The sequence below is a fragment of the Lissotriton vulgaris genome, chromosome 3_1, assembly GCF_964263255.1.
Source record: "Lissotriton vulgaris chromosome 3_1, aLisVul1.2, whole genome shotgun sequence".
Lineage (NCBI taxonomy): Eukaryota > Metazoa > Chordata > Amphibia > Caudata > Salamandridae > Lissotriton > Lissotriton vulgaris.
Window position 1 is genome coordinate 1,935,602,614 of NC_141689.1, and position 14,523 is coordinate 1,935,617,136.

A 14,523-nucleotide genomic window follows, 5' to 3' on the forward strand; every position below is an offset into this window, starting at 1 on the left:
TGGGGTTGACTTAATCAGCGCCACATCAAAAGCCATGATAGCCATATTAATATGCGCCGTTGTATCCCTTTTAGGGATAAAACCGTGTTGTTGGGATGATACCATTTGTGTCATTAATGGTGCTAGCCTAGTAGACCGTATTTTGGCGAATATTTTGGCGTCGCTATTTATGAGGGATATAGGTCTATATGACCCTCTTTCAACAGCTGGTTTGCCTTTTTTAAGGAAAAAAATAATTTGTGTTAAGTTCCATGACCTAGGTGCTTGATCCCCTTTCCCAATAGCCTGAATCACTATAGACAGAAGTGGTATTAATTCTTCTGCGCGGGGGGCGTGGCCAAGCAGCATGGCCGACAGGACGTGAGCTCCGCCAGCTCCGTCCCGAAGACCGTCTAAATCCTGCTATTTCTCCTGCCCGGACCCTCTCGTCTCCGGGAATGCACGTCGGAGAGGCAGTGGAAGTCCCGCCGAACTCCTGTGCCTGAGGGACCGGACCCGTGGTCGACAAACCGCCGCGGTCTGCAGCCTGGCTGATCCTGAGGGCGGCGCCGGCGTGCTCCTTCACGCGACACCGAGGCTTTGGCCTACTTGCTGGGCCGGACAGCGGGTGATGTGGGCAGCTTGGGCCCGTAAATTGATGCCCGCCGGCTGCCCGCTGTGAGATCCTGGCCCGGACCGGGCGGCGGCGGTGCCGGAGAACTGCGGCCCTACTGTGTTGCGGTAAGGAGGGGAGAGGGACGGAGGTGCCGGCCATCTTACGAGGCCCTGCCGAGGTGAAGTGCGGAGGGCCCGCCCCTCCCTGATTGCTGGAGCTGCACGACCGGAGGACGGGGCGCCTTCATCTGGGAGCGGGGGCTGTGGTACCATTCTGCCCTGGCCCCCCCTGTGGCGCGGAGGTGCGTGTGGGGGCCTTGGTCTGCTGTGATCCTCTCAGCGCCCGACCACTCTGGATCTGCCACTCCTGTGTCCCCTCCTGCTGCCTAGTATCCTGTGCCCTGGGGCAGATCGGGATCCCTGACACTCGTGGGACGCCGGGGGGGCTCACGGGGAGGCTGTTGGACCCGTGGACGTACGGCGCCCCTCCCCCGGCTGTCTGCCACTTGGACTTGGTTTTGGGCGGCCTCCTTGGGACCGGTGGCGACCGGTAGAAGAGTCTGTCTGTGCCCCGCTCTGCCCTGCAAGCTGGTGGAGGTGAACCCGGGATACTGCGCTCTGGTGGCATCTGAACTGTGACCTGCGCTGCCTACTGCGGTCTTGGTCTTGTGGACCCGGGCACTGCTTGCCCATTTTCTTTCCGGCGCTGTGGTGGTGCGCACTCTGCCCTGATTGGGTGCCTTCCCGGAGGGCCCCGCTGAGAACATTGATCCCTGGGGCTGCAGATATGACAGGCCGGACTGGCCGCGGCCCTAAGGCTACCCAACCCAACACGATCACACAGTATACTACCCCTCGCCTGCCACCGCAGAGGATCACGCGCCAAACGGGCGTTGGAGATGGGGATGGGGAGTCACCGGAGCCGTCCAGGGCGGAACTTCTTAAGGCTATACAGGGTTCGCACACTGCCCTAGAGCGCCAGATTGAGACAGTGTCCGTGGACGTGAACCTTTTGAGGACTGACCTTCGCAAGGTGGCGGATAAAGTCTCGGACGCAGAGGGCAACATTACTCAGCTGCAGGGGGAGGTAGCGTCCCTACAGAAGTCACTCTCTCAGCTTGCCTCTACTACCCGAGCTTTGGAGAGACGCGCCGAGGATGCAGAAGGTAGGGCGCGCCGAAGTAACATACGGGTCCTGGGGGTCCCGGAGCGACTGGAGGCAGGGAACCCTGAACGATTCCTGGAGACCTGGATCCGTGAGCATCTCTGTCCGGACGGTTTGTCCAGTGTCTTTATTGTGGAGCGGGCCCACAGAGCCCTGGTGCCCCCTCCGCGTCCTGGCGAGGCCCCTAGAGCCCTCATTGCAAAAATCCTAAACTATAAAGACCGGGACTGCATCCTCAAGGCGGCGAGGGAGTCGGGGCCCCACACGATCGAGAACAGTCGCATCTCCATTTACCCCGACTATACCCAGCAGGTGCAGGAGCAAAGAAAATCTTACTTGGGGGTCAAGCAGAAGCTACGCGCCATGCAGCTGCAGTATATGCTCTTATACCCTGCTAAGCTCAAGGTGCTCTCCCAGGGCCGGGCACACTTCTTTGAGACGCCGGCGGAGGTATGGGAGTGGCTCGAGATCAGAGGGGATGATCTGCCCCCGGGTGAGAGAGGAGGATCGCGTGAAGTGTGGGGGACCAGGCCGCAGAAACGACGACGTGGCAGGAGGAATCGCCGTTCTGGATCTCGTGATCCTCCTGAGACTCGGCCCACGGTGGGTCCGGATGGAGCCATATTGATGGAAGACTCGCCTGACAAGACTGAGTCACGGTTGCATGGTGCGGCTGCACCTGATGACATTTTGGTCCCGGATACCCTGCTGGTGACGCCGGTGAACGCGGAGTCTGCGGGCCTAGTGGTCCCGGAAACTGCCTTACAGACTCTGGACTTGGAATGATCCTGGCCCTGCCTGCACTCACTCTGTTGTGCGATTGCTGTTGTTATGAGGTTCCTTATTGCACAGTAGTGGTTCTAAAATCTCTGCTCGTTCAAAGTGGATGTAGTGGGTGGTTGTCCACTGATCGGTGCCTGCATTTGACGACTGGGTTGCATGTGCACCGAGTGGGGGGGTTGTGAGTGTGAGCTGCTCCTTCCACGTTGCTGACTTAGGGGGGGAGAGGTGTCCGGGGTCGTATACCGGATTCTTTGGGTCTTTCGGGGAGCTGGGAGGGGGGGTGGGTTGGGTTGTTTTGTTGTGTGTGTGTGCGAGTGGAGAGTGTTGAATGGGGTGGCTGTGCACGTCCTGGCACGGGCGGGGGAAGGGCGGGGTGGCGTTTCTCGTTGTTGCTATCCTATTGCTCGTGGGTGGTGGGGTTTCTGGGGTTCTAGTTAATAATTCGTATGTTGGGGTTGTTGAGGGGCGGGATTTGGGGTGTGACACTGATGACACTGGCATTTGGCGCATGTTGCTACTGCTTAGCGGGAAGCTTGCTTTGTGCGATGCATTCTTGAACTTCTTTGTGGCGAGGGCCTACTGGCGACAGCCTAGGCTGTGTGTAAACTGTTGCCCGGCTGGGCATGTATCGTGGTCATGGGGTTTAAATTCTTGACGTGGAATGTGCGTGGCCTGGGTACGTGCACTAAGAGACACAGGGTCCTCACCTTCCTAAAACGCCATGGGATTTCAGTTGCTTGTTTACAGGAGACCCACCTGGATGATGATGGTGCGCAGCGCCTAGCCAAGAAATGGAGAGGCCAGCTATTTCACTCCTCATACTCTACATACGCTAGGGGGGTCCTAATCTGGGTGGCCCCTGGGGTTCCATGCGCTGTCCAGTATGTTGATGCGGATGTGGAAGGCAGGTACATATTGGCGAAACTCAGATTGGACGATAAGGTCCTTCTGGTCTTTAACACGTACGCGCCGAACATTGATGATCCGGCTTTTTTCTCCCGCATGCAGGACCTGGTGGCTCCTAGCCTGGACGCGCCCCTCCTTTGGTGCGGGGACTTTAACTGTGTCCTACATCATGAACTGGACCGTAATCCACCCCGGGCGGGTACTAAGCCCCGTATGACGGCGTGTTTGCGAGATGTGATGCATAATATAGGGGCGATCGATGTCTGGCGCGCGTGTCACCCCACACAGAAGCTTTACACTTGTTACTCCCCGACCCATGGCACTCACAGCAGACTAGATAGAGTATTGGCGGCCAATCTCCCCTCCTCTCTCACGCTGACGGTCACGCACCAGGCTCGATACCTGTCGGATCATGCTCCGGTCACGTGCCTGGCGCAATGGCCTGACCGGACGGAACGTCCCCGCTCGTGGAGACTGCCGACTGATCTGCTTCAGGATCAGGTGGCCCGGGACCATGTGGCGACGTCCCTCTCCGATTATCTGGAACTCAACTGGGCGGGGAGTGACTTGTCCTATTCCGCTAAGTGGGAGGCACTAAAGGCGGTCGTCCGCGGTGCATTTATGGGCCTGACGTACGGAGTCAGGAAACAACTACTATCAGACTTACAGACTGCGGAGGCGGAGCTCTTGCGTGTCCAGGCCCGCCCTGACCCGGACATCTCGGATCAGCGCGCGGAGGGCCTGGCCCTTGGATCAATCCATGATATTCTCACGAGGCTCGATCGCTTTACGCTGGGGCAATATAGACAGAGGCTGCATCGAGAGGGGGATAAATCTGGCCGCTTGTTGGCCTGGATACTTCGTCGGGAGTTCACGGCTGAGCGTATAGTAGCCCTGCGGGCGGCCAATGGCGATATGGTCCACTCGGAAGCTGCTGTACTCACGGTTCTGCGGGACCACCTGCGGGCTGTGTATGAATCTGACCAGTCTATCTCTGAGGAGGTCTACCACTCATACCTCGAAAACATTGGCTTGCCGACCCTCCCAGAGGCAGCGGCAAAAGACCTTGATCTCAAATTGACGCTCGGTGAAATATCCGCGGCGATTGCCGCCCTCCCACGAGCCAAAACCCCTGGCGGGGATGGATTCCCTGCAGAGTTTTATCATACGTTCGGGCACACCCTGGCCCCCCTCCTTTTGCAGGTTTACCATGAAGCCTTACGCACAGGTAACCTCCCACCCACCTTGAATCAGGGTGAGGTTTGTATGATCCTGAAACCGGGCGGTGACAGTACAGACCCCGCCTCGTATCGTCCTATCACCTTGATTAATTCAGACGCGAAAATCCTGACCAAACTGCTGGCCAATCGCCTTGCCCCGCACGTCGCTCAGCTCGTCCATCCGGACCAATGTGGCTTTGTTCCTGGTCGCAATACGGCGATGAACCTACGCCGCCTGAACCACGTATTGCACGAGGTCCGGGGGCGAGACACTCCCCATGTACTGGTCTCCGTTGACCTGGCCAAAGCCTTTGATACAGTGCATTGGGGATACCTGATGCATGTACTTCTTAAGATGGGATTTGGTCCTGGCTTTCGAGAGTGGATACGGATATTATATAGGACGCCCCGGGCCAGGGTGCGTCTGGGTTCGGCCCGCTCTGAGGAGTGGACGCTGGGGAGGGGCACCAGACAGGGCTGCCCATTGTCCCCCCTCTTATTTGCCCTCGCAATTGAGCCCCTGGCCATATCGGCCCGCAAGGAGTTGCAGGAATGGGGTATCGTGGTGGGGGACACTACAAATATCATCTCCCTCTACGCCGATGATGCGCTTTTCTACCTGACCTCTCCGCTGGAGGCCCTCCCCGCTCTGTTGCACCTCTTGGACCGCTTTGGTGCGGCCTCGGGACTGCGCATAAATGTTAACAAGTCCCTGGTGTTCCCGCTGACGCCTGATGATCTTGTCCCGCCGCCGGATTCTCACTGTGCGGGCCTCCGATGTGAACGTCTGGCGTTCCGGTACCTGGGCATTCAGGTGGCCGCCTCGGATGAGGCTCTTTTAACCCATAACATAGACAGGATACTTGTGGCACTCCGCAAGTCCGTTGTATTCTGGAATACGCTCCCTCTCTCCCTTATGGGCCGTCTAGCAGTTGCCAAAATGGTGATGCTCCCTAGAGTTCTATATGTGCTGCAGAATACCCTATGCCCGTTGCCCCCCCGGGTGTTCCGCACACTGAATTCGCTCCTTACATCTCTCCTCTGGGCGGGTGGTCGCAGCAGAGTTGCGTTGCGTACGGTGACGCAATGTTGGGATGCGGGAGGCCTTGAGGCCCCTAGATTTGATTTATATTACTATGCTGCACAACTTCTCCCGGCGGCCAGATGGTTTGCTGACACTGAGAACTGGGAGTTGGCAATGTTGGCGGGAGTGGCTTCGGACAGGGTGCTACAGGAAGCACTAATGCAGGGTAGGGGCGCCGACGACGCTTTGCCCTATGTCGTCAGGCATACGGCCCGCATTTGGCAACAATTCGTTGAACGAGTTTTGCGACGTGCGCCATTCCATAGGGAGCTCTCCCCTTGGATCCTGGCCCCAATTCTCAAGATGGAGGCGAATATGTCCTTCCGAGAGTGGCGCGTGGGCGGTTGCGAGACACTTGCGGATCTCTATCCGGATGACTCGTTTGTGTCGTTTGAGAGAGCAGCGGACTCGTTTGGACTGCGTGAGGGCCAGTACCTGCATTATGGATGTCTCCGGGATGTAGCCAGGACGACATGGCCCCAATTCCCAGAGGCGCCCGAGGTCACTAATACTCTGGACATCATCTTATCCTGTGGCAGAGGTAGGAGACTGATTTCCCTTCTCTACTCGGCAATGCGCAGGGACTCGACTCCCCCATTGATGCCGGCTTGGAGGGCTTGGGAGACGGACCTGGGGACTGAACTGGATCCAGCTCAGAGGAAGCGATTAGGAATGTTAACTCAAAAAGTCTCCTGTAATGCGCGTTTCAAATTAATACATTTTAATTTCCTCCATCGCACATATGTCACACCTGCCTCCCTCCACCGTATCTCCTCAGACAGGAGCCATAATTGTCCGAGGTGTAGGGCTGAACGGGCGGGATTCCTTCACCTGGCCTGGGAATGCCCCCTAGTACATGACTTTTGGGTGGAGGTGGTGGCACATATTACCCGGATTACACACCTTGCGATCCGACTGGAACCGCTTCACTGTTTGCTAGCGCTGGTGCCCAAACCCAGGAAGAAGGGTCTGTCCTACAAATTACTGCAACTCCTGTTGGTTCTGGCGCGCAGGCGGGTGGCCATTACTTGGATGGGACAGAGGGCGCCTGAAATTTCTAGTTGGTTGCGGGACGCTAGGGAATGGGCCCTAGCGGAGGAGACACATATGCTCAGCACACGCAGAGATGGGAAACTCCAGGAGGACTTACTCGCTTGGAGGGCCATGTGTATCGAGGGGATGGAGGAGGATGACTCAGACGCTACTAGCGCGGAGCTGTTTTCCTCCGCTTCCTCGGAGTCTGATGATGGTGGGGAGGGATCCGGGGTGCAGTGTCCTGAGGTGGTGTAGCAGTCCCCTGGGCCATGCCGATGTTCCTTGTTGCGTACGCTTGTTGATCATTGGGATTACCATTGACCACGTTCTACTGTGAGGACCGCTCTGTAGTAGGCCCTCGCCTACCTCTCCTTATGTGATTGCATCAATGCCACAAATGCCATTCATGGGGTTCTTGTTTCGGTTATGTTTTTGTTTGGTTTGGTATAGCACCATGTAAGAAAATTGGCGAAGGTATTGATATTGACCAGGGGATTCTGGGAGCACAAGAGCAATTCCCTTCATTGTTTTGCAGGTTTAACGAGGTGCCGCCCTGCCCCCGGGATGTGGGCCGCACCTGGCTGTGTTCCTCCTGTTTGGATCTGACCTTATTGGTCCGAAAGTGTTAACTGCTTTTTCACTTGTATAATTTGTGCCTCTTTATTTGCTTCGCCGCCAAAAATAAAGTTTAAAAAAAAAAAAAAATTCTTCTGCGCATGTTTTAAATAGCTCTGTAGGGATCGAGTCTTCCCCTGTAGCTTTCCCTGATGCCAGAGAGTAGATAGCTGTTCTAATTTCAGTCAATGTAATGTCCTCAGCTAATTGAACACATTGCTCCGGGTCAATAGGTAAGACTTTATTTAGGTTTAGGTATTTCTTAATTTTGTCTTTATCCACCTCATTCTCCGGGGTGTATAGTTCCTGATAGTATTGTGCAAATTGGTTTAAAATAGCCTTTGTATCTTGAAAGATTTGATTATTGGCCCCTTTAATTGCTTTAACGGCCGTCTGCGCTCGGTTCTCAGCCACCCTATATGCTAATATTTTCCCTATTTGTTCCCCACCTTCATATTGGCTTAGTTGGTACTTCTTGATTTTAATTATGCTTTTTTCCCTAAAAATCTTCTTTAAAACTGATTTTAGATCAACCAGTTTAAGACGTAATGCCTTCTCGTCATCTCCTTTTATAAGCGCTTCAGACAGTAAATTTTCTATATTAAGTATATCCGTTGTCATTTTCTCATCTTGATTCCTACGTTCCTTATTTTGTTGCCATATATACTGCTGGGAAAACCCACGGATGCTAGCTTTACATGTATCCCAGCCTATCCTTGGTGCTGCAGAGTGAATATTGAGTTCTACAAACTCCTTTATATGTTCTTTTAATTGGCCTATAAAGATAGTGTCTGTAAACAGATATAAAGGGAAAGAGAACACACGGGGAGCTTGTCTTTCCGTTGTTATCTCAAATGTCAGCATAATAGGGTTATGATCGGAAGTGACTCTAGGGCAAATTGCAATAGTGCCCTTTTCAAGGATAACATCGGAGACCCAAACCATATCTATGCGTGAGCATAGCTTGTGTGCGGCAGAGTAGTACGTGTAGCCTGCTACATTGGGGTATAGATATCTCCAAGCATCCTTAATTAGATGAGTTGCTGCCAAATCTAAAATTGCAGCCCTAAAATATAAAGGAAATTTTAAAGGGGGAGGGTGCAAAGTGAGAAATTTTACAACCCATGGATATTACTTTTCAAGGCATCGGTCTGGGGAGAGACGTAGCTTTGGGGGTGGGATGTATTTGGGGTGTTACACGCCCCTAATGTATGTTATCGTAAATAGTTTGGTACAGGTGCTTTCAGTCGGGTATGGTGAGGTATCTGTTGGATATCACCAGGAATTTATACATAAACACTGACACGAAAAAAACGCACACACTCTCCCCCTCTTTGATTTGAAAGTCTTAAAAATGTAGGTTATTTTACAAAATATTGTCTTTTCTCTCACTTAGTACCCATACCAATCCACATTTGTCACCCTTTCCACCCACTGGCCCTTTAGCCCCTCTTGTGCACCCTGTTTGTTGTATGATGTAGTTTAGCATTTTATGCCAACCAGATTGTTGGAAAATGTAAAGCTCACACGCCGCCAATCTTACTGACCAAGTTACGCCCCTGGTCTGCGGACAGAAAAGTCTGTTACCCCTTTTCCATCTTTGGAGGACGAGCAGGGGTGGGGCACAGCGTCTTCAGTTTACAGCCAGCCAGATCGTTGCTCGAAGCCCCAGCATTCAAAGTGCCGCTAGTTAAGAAGCCAAGTCGGTGAGGCGTCACCCCTAGCATGGCATGGGGCACTTGGGTGCTATGGTTTTAAAAACAGGTTCAGGAAGGGGCTTCCGGCTTTTTCATAAGACAAAAGATAATGCAGATGCTGCCATCTTCAGCTATTGTTCTAGTCAGCAGCCTCCTCCACCCAGAGGAGGCCTTCACCTCTTCCATATGTCAGCGATGGTCTTTTTAGAGCTTGGTGTATTGGAAATAAACTGATATCACCTGGGGAAGAAAGTATTAATACACCGCCATTCATTCATTTTATTTTTGAACTTTTATATAATACAAAGCGGCCCAAAGGACTTACGAGCATTGAATAAGAAGCAAGAAAAGTACAATAAGAAACAAGAAAGGCACAACAAACATTCTGTAAATGAAGGGGTGCAAGGTCGCTTCGGCAAGGGGAAATCCAGATTTTTGAGATACTGTTGTCGAAGATGGACTTGTAGGCACTGTTACTTTATTTTTTTGTATATGAGGATTACCAGACATAGCTTCCTTTTGGCTTGCAGGTTTTGTGGAGCTCCATATAGGGATATTTTATTTTCGCCAACAAGGCGTTAGGCTGTGCTTTGGTGACCTCCTGTATTCGAAAACAAACTGTCTTCAACTGGCAGCTAGCAAAGGGGTGAGGGAAGCTGGGGAGAACATTGTGAAAATGAGTCAAACAGCTGCATCTTGCACTACTTTTAGCGGACCTGTGAGCAGAGTGGGGCCATTGGACAAACTTGATAGAACCAAAGCCTGAAGAACTGCACAGGCAATGCTATGGAATCAAATATGTTGATGAACAGGAGTTTGTAGCGAACAGTAAACCACAACATGGTTTCATGCGTTTGTTGAGGTTACACCTGCTGTGCAGAGTAAATGCAAGAGATTTAACATTCAAGGCACTTGGGCCAAAAAAGCATTTACCCAGGTCCAGATGTTAGAACGAGAGGAGGACAAGAAGAGTAGGAAATTGTTTTGTCTTTGGTTGAGACTCAGCTAGTCCAGTTATGAATATGTATGAAGTAGTCATGTAGACAATGGGTTCCTTTTTCCATAGTCCGTTTTAGATACAGTTACGTGTAATCTGAATATTGGTAAATGGCAATATTGAAGCTTCTCAACAACTCGTCCAGCCGATCCATGTGTCTGAAAAACAACTGCAGGGCGAGGCAAGAAACCTGTGGCACCCATGTCCTCAAGAGTAACAACTTGTAATAATTACAGTGTACTTAAATCCTTGCTGTCAGAGGTTCCAGCAAATTTGGTGGGTATTTAATAGCATTTTGGATTCCATAGTGACAGACTGAACAAACCTCTTTGGCGTTTGACCTTGCCGATGGAAAATTTGTGCACAGTTAAAGATTTTTCTTAATATCATGTTTGTTTCATATACTTATTGCGGTAATGCTCAAACTGAAAAAAATACACGGGATGCTGCATGTTCCTTTCAATACGGAGATTGTTACATCTTTCTTGCCTTGGCTATAAAATCAACATTTGTAATCCTGTCCTAAAGCATACATTCTTTTGCAGAGAGGACAGCAGGACACTTCTTGTTTGTCAACTCTTATGTAAAGTTCCCATAAACCCATTAACTTTCCTGGGACACGTGGCCTGCATGCACATATTCTGTTAGCAGGTAATTACACAGCAAAGGATTAAAAAGAAATAATAATAGTAATTCCACATCTTTTACAGCGTGTTTGTTTTAGCTTTACCCTGAAACAATGAAAGAAAGTTTCCACAGGAGAAGATGCATGCATAGGTGTTTACTATTCAAAAGTATTTACATTGTGTTGTGTGCTAAAAATGTGCATCCTACAGCCTTTCACACTCTGTATCCCAGCAAGACTGTCACATAATTCACCTCACTTGTCCTTTCGCAGAGTGAAAGAAGTTTGTAAACCCCAATCCCCATGTTAAACAAGCATTGAAAATGCAATAGGTCTCACCTTTCATTAAGTTAAAGCCATTTGCTTTGCTAATGGTATTGTATGCTAGCTTTGCATTATTTAGTGTCTATTTGTGATATGTTGTAGTTGTACGTAGTTAGAATTGTTTGTTAGATGTGTAGTAGTTTAAAGCATAGCGTTAGTAGGAAAAGAGCAGTGTTTCAGGTTTTGTAGGTGAATAAATAGAAGAATAGAATGTGTGTTAATTTCATAATGGGCTTATTACAATAGCATGAGGCAGGCGAAAGGGGGAGGGGAGAGCAAATATATGCACATATCACAAATATACACTAAATAATACAAAGCTAGAATACAATACCAATTCAATTAAAAAAAGTATTTATTGCGATTGTTCATCTTAAAAGACAAGACAGTCAATTAATTACAAATGGATGCACAATATATACAATAGAATAACTTAGAGCTGTCTTTACAACTTTGTCAATGAAATAAAAAAACCTATAGTTACAATTTAAAATCCCTACTTAAGAAGTTATTAAATAAGTCCAATGCACAAGACTTTAACACATCATAAAAAATCATAAAATTTGCAAATTATTGTGATCATTATAGGATATAGTCATTATAGTGACCCAGCAGTTTGAACCTAACTATTGCGACCCCACCATTTTTCACCCGTAGTACCCATGCCCAACTCAGGATATTAGCTACTCAAATTACTGCGACATCATTATAACCAGATTTCAATATCCTTTTAGCAACCATCGCAGAGGTAGTTCCCAAGGTCCGACATACTGGTTTCAACCACAAGTTTTTAGGTTGTTGATAGGCCGGACCGAAAAATAAAAGGTGATCGGAATCTTCTTTGTGGTCAGGGCAAAAACGGCACTTATCACTAGTTCCTAGGTGCCATTTACATGTGAACCTACCAAGCGGTAGTGTCCCAACTCTAAACTGATGGTAAATCTTGCGATCTAAGGGCTTCATTATTAGGTCTCAATAGCTTTCCAAGCATGGTTCATCTTTTAACTCAAGGAAATCCCTAGACAATGTAGAGCTAGTAAGGGACGAAAACCTTCGGATTTTAATTAACTTCCAATATGCTGCTCTATAAGATTCTTTTGAAGGAAATTCCGCCTTCTCTCGGATATCCCATAGATCCCTCATCCCCATATCAATAAGTAGGTGTTTAATGCCAGTCAGCCAAGGGATCCTGTGGGAACGATCCAAACCCCTTACTTCGGACAGTGCCCTAGCAAAAAGTTGGAGCTCTGGAGTAATCCAGAGACGCCTCCAAAAGGCTAGCGGCCTGTAGCCAGCAATATCCTCAATTGTATGGCAGCCTAGATCAAAGACCAATGGGATTCGGTGGGAAGATTGAGGCAGACCCACAGCCGATCTCATAAATTTGTTCTGGGCTAGCGACAGTTGGGTCAAATTACAAAAGCCCCGTATTTCGGCCCCACATAAAATAGCAGGAATGATTTTAATTGAGTAAATTTTAACAACTGGGGCTATAGGTTTGGTTAATGATAACCTATATTCTTTAATCAGTGCTCCGGCTAATTGGGCATCTTTCAACACGAGCATCTTCACTTGAGGTTTCCAGCTCAGCTTATCACCGAAGGTGACGCCCAAGTAGGTGAAGACATCGGTCTGCTCCAAGAGATTTCCACCCATGAAAACACGTGCCTTAACGGGCTTGGTCCCAAGGAGCACCATAAACGTAGTCTTCCCTACGTTAACCACAAGCTCATGTTCGTGGCAAAACACCTCAAAATGAGACAGTGCCAACTGCAGCCCCTGTCTCATCTTGGATAGTATCAATTTGTCGTCCTCAAACATGAGCAAGGGCACCTTCTGGCCAGCTAGTATAGGCGCGTCTGCTGGGTGATTGTCAAAATACTGCACCATGTAGATTCGTGGAGTCTAACCACAAAGGAGACTAACTCTTTAGGCATCTCTAGTCTTAGTAACACCTCCCACAGTTTTACTCTTGGGACGAGGTCAAAAGCGGATTTTAAATCCACGAAGGAAGCAAAAAGTATACCCCTACCCAAAAGGACCTCCTTCCAATAGAGTAAAACAAATCTAAAGGCTTGGTCCAGGGTCCCCATATGAGACTGGAACCCCGCCTGTAGAGGTGTTAGGATGTCATCTTCAGTCATCCAACCCTGAATCCTACCCAATATCACATGTGCTGCTATTTTTTGCACCACATCAATTAAGCTGATGGGTCTATAATTGGCCGGAGCAGAACGATCACCCTTCTTGTAGATTGCGATGATTTCCGCTCCGAACCAAGATACGGGGATTGGAGCTCCCCCAGCTATTGAATTGATTAGATTAGTAATATAAGGGACCCATAGGTCAGAATCCTGCTTAAATAAGTCAGCCAGTATGCAGTCAGGCCCTATGCCTTACCACTCGGGATAGACTTTAACACTGTCTCTACCTCTTTAGCGCTGAACTGCAGAGGATCATCAGTTATAATGTTAGGAACATCCCTTAAACTCTCAATACCATTAGCAAAGGAAATGGCTTTAACTTAAACAAAGGTGAGACCTAGTAAATTTTCTGTGGCGAGGGATGCAAATCTCACATTCATCATTAACCAGCTGTACAGGGGGGACAAGAAGTGAGGTTTGCGGGCTGGGGCCATTCTTTGCACAAGGTGACATAAGAACGAGTACAAACAAGTGTTTAGTAAAAAAAGAAAAAAATATGTGAATATACCAAGGACTTTTACGCAAAAATTGCTAGCACTGTGAGATAAGGACTTGATACAATCAGCTGCTCCAACAGAGATTCACTGACAATGTGCTGGAAATTAAACCCCACGTTATAAAGTCACTGCTGAAACCATAGTAAACCTGCATAACAAAGCAAATGTAACGGTTGAGCGCAGAAAAAAGTGAACTAACTATAACCTGATGAAACTTGGGTTTGTGGGAAATTTGTAATTCATACTGTAACTTGCCTGTATTGGAGAATAAATTGAAACAGCTATCTATTTTTTATACCACTGACAGGCACGAGATGGAAATGGGCAACATGGGATCACCTTTTCAGCTCTGAATGGTGAGCACAAACAGAGTTCAGGGTCACCTGTTGATCTGCTGACAAGTCACTAGGTTCAATAGTACATATTAAATTGGATTATTGCAATAGCCTGCTGGATTTTCCTGAGAAGCCATCTGCCAAGTCAGGAACAAAATAAGAATTAATGACAGCACCAGAAGTGTAAACCGGCCCATCCGGTCACTACTCCTTGCACAACTGTACGATTTGTGTTTTCTTTCCAGGGTATACCTCCCCCTCCGTCCCCCTGTCACAAAACAGCTTCTTTGCTGTAAACCTCACTTTTCTCCTGCTTCTCTATTCCATCATATCTACCTAACATGATGTACCACAACTGACTTTTTGGTGGATTTCCGGTCAAAAAGGTCATGCTGCTTTTTCCGAAACAAATTAGTACATTTAGAGGATTTTATTTCAACAC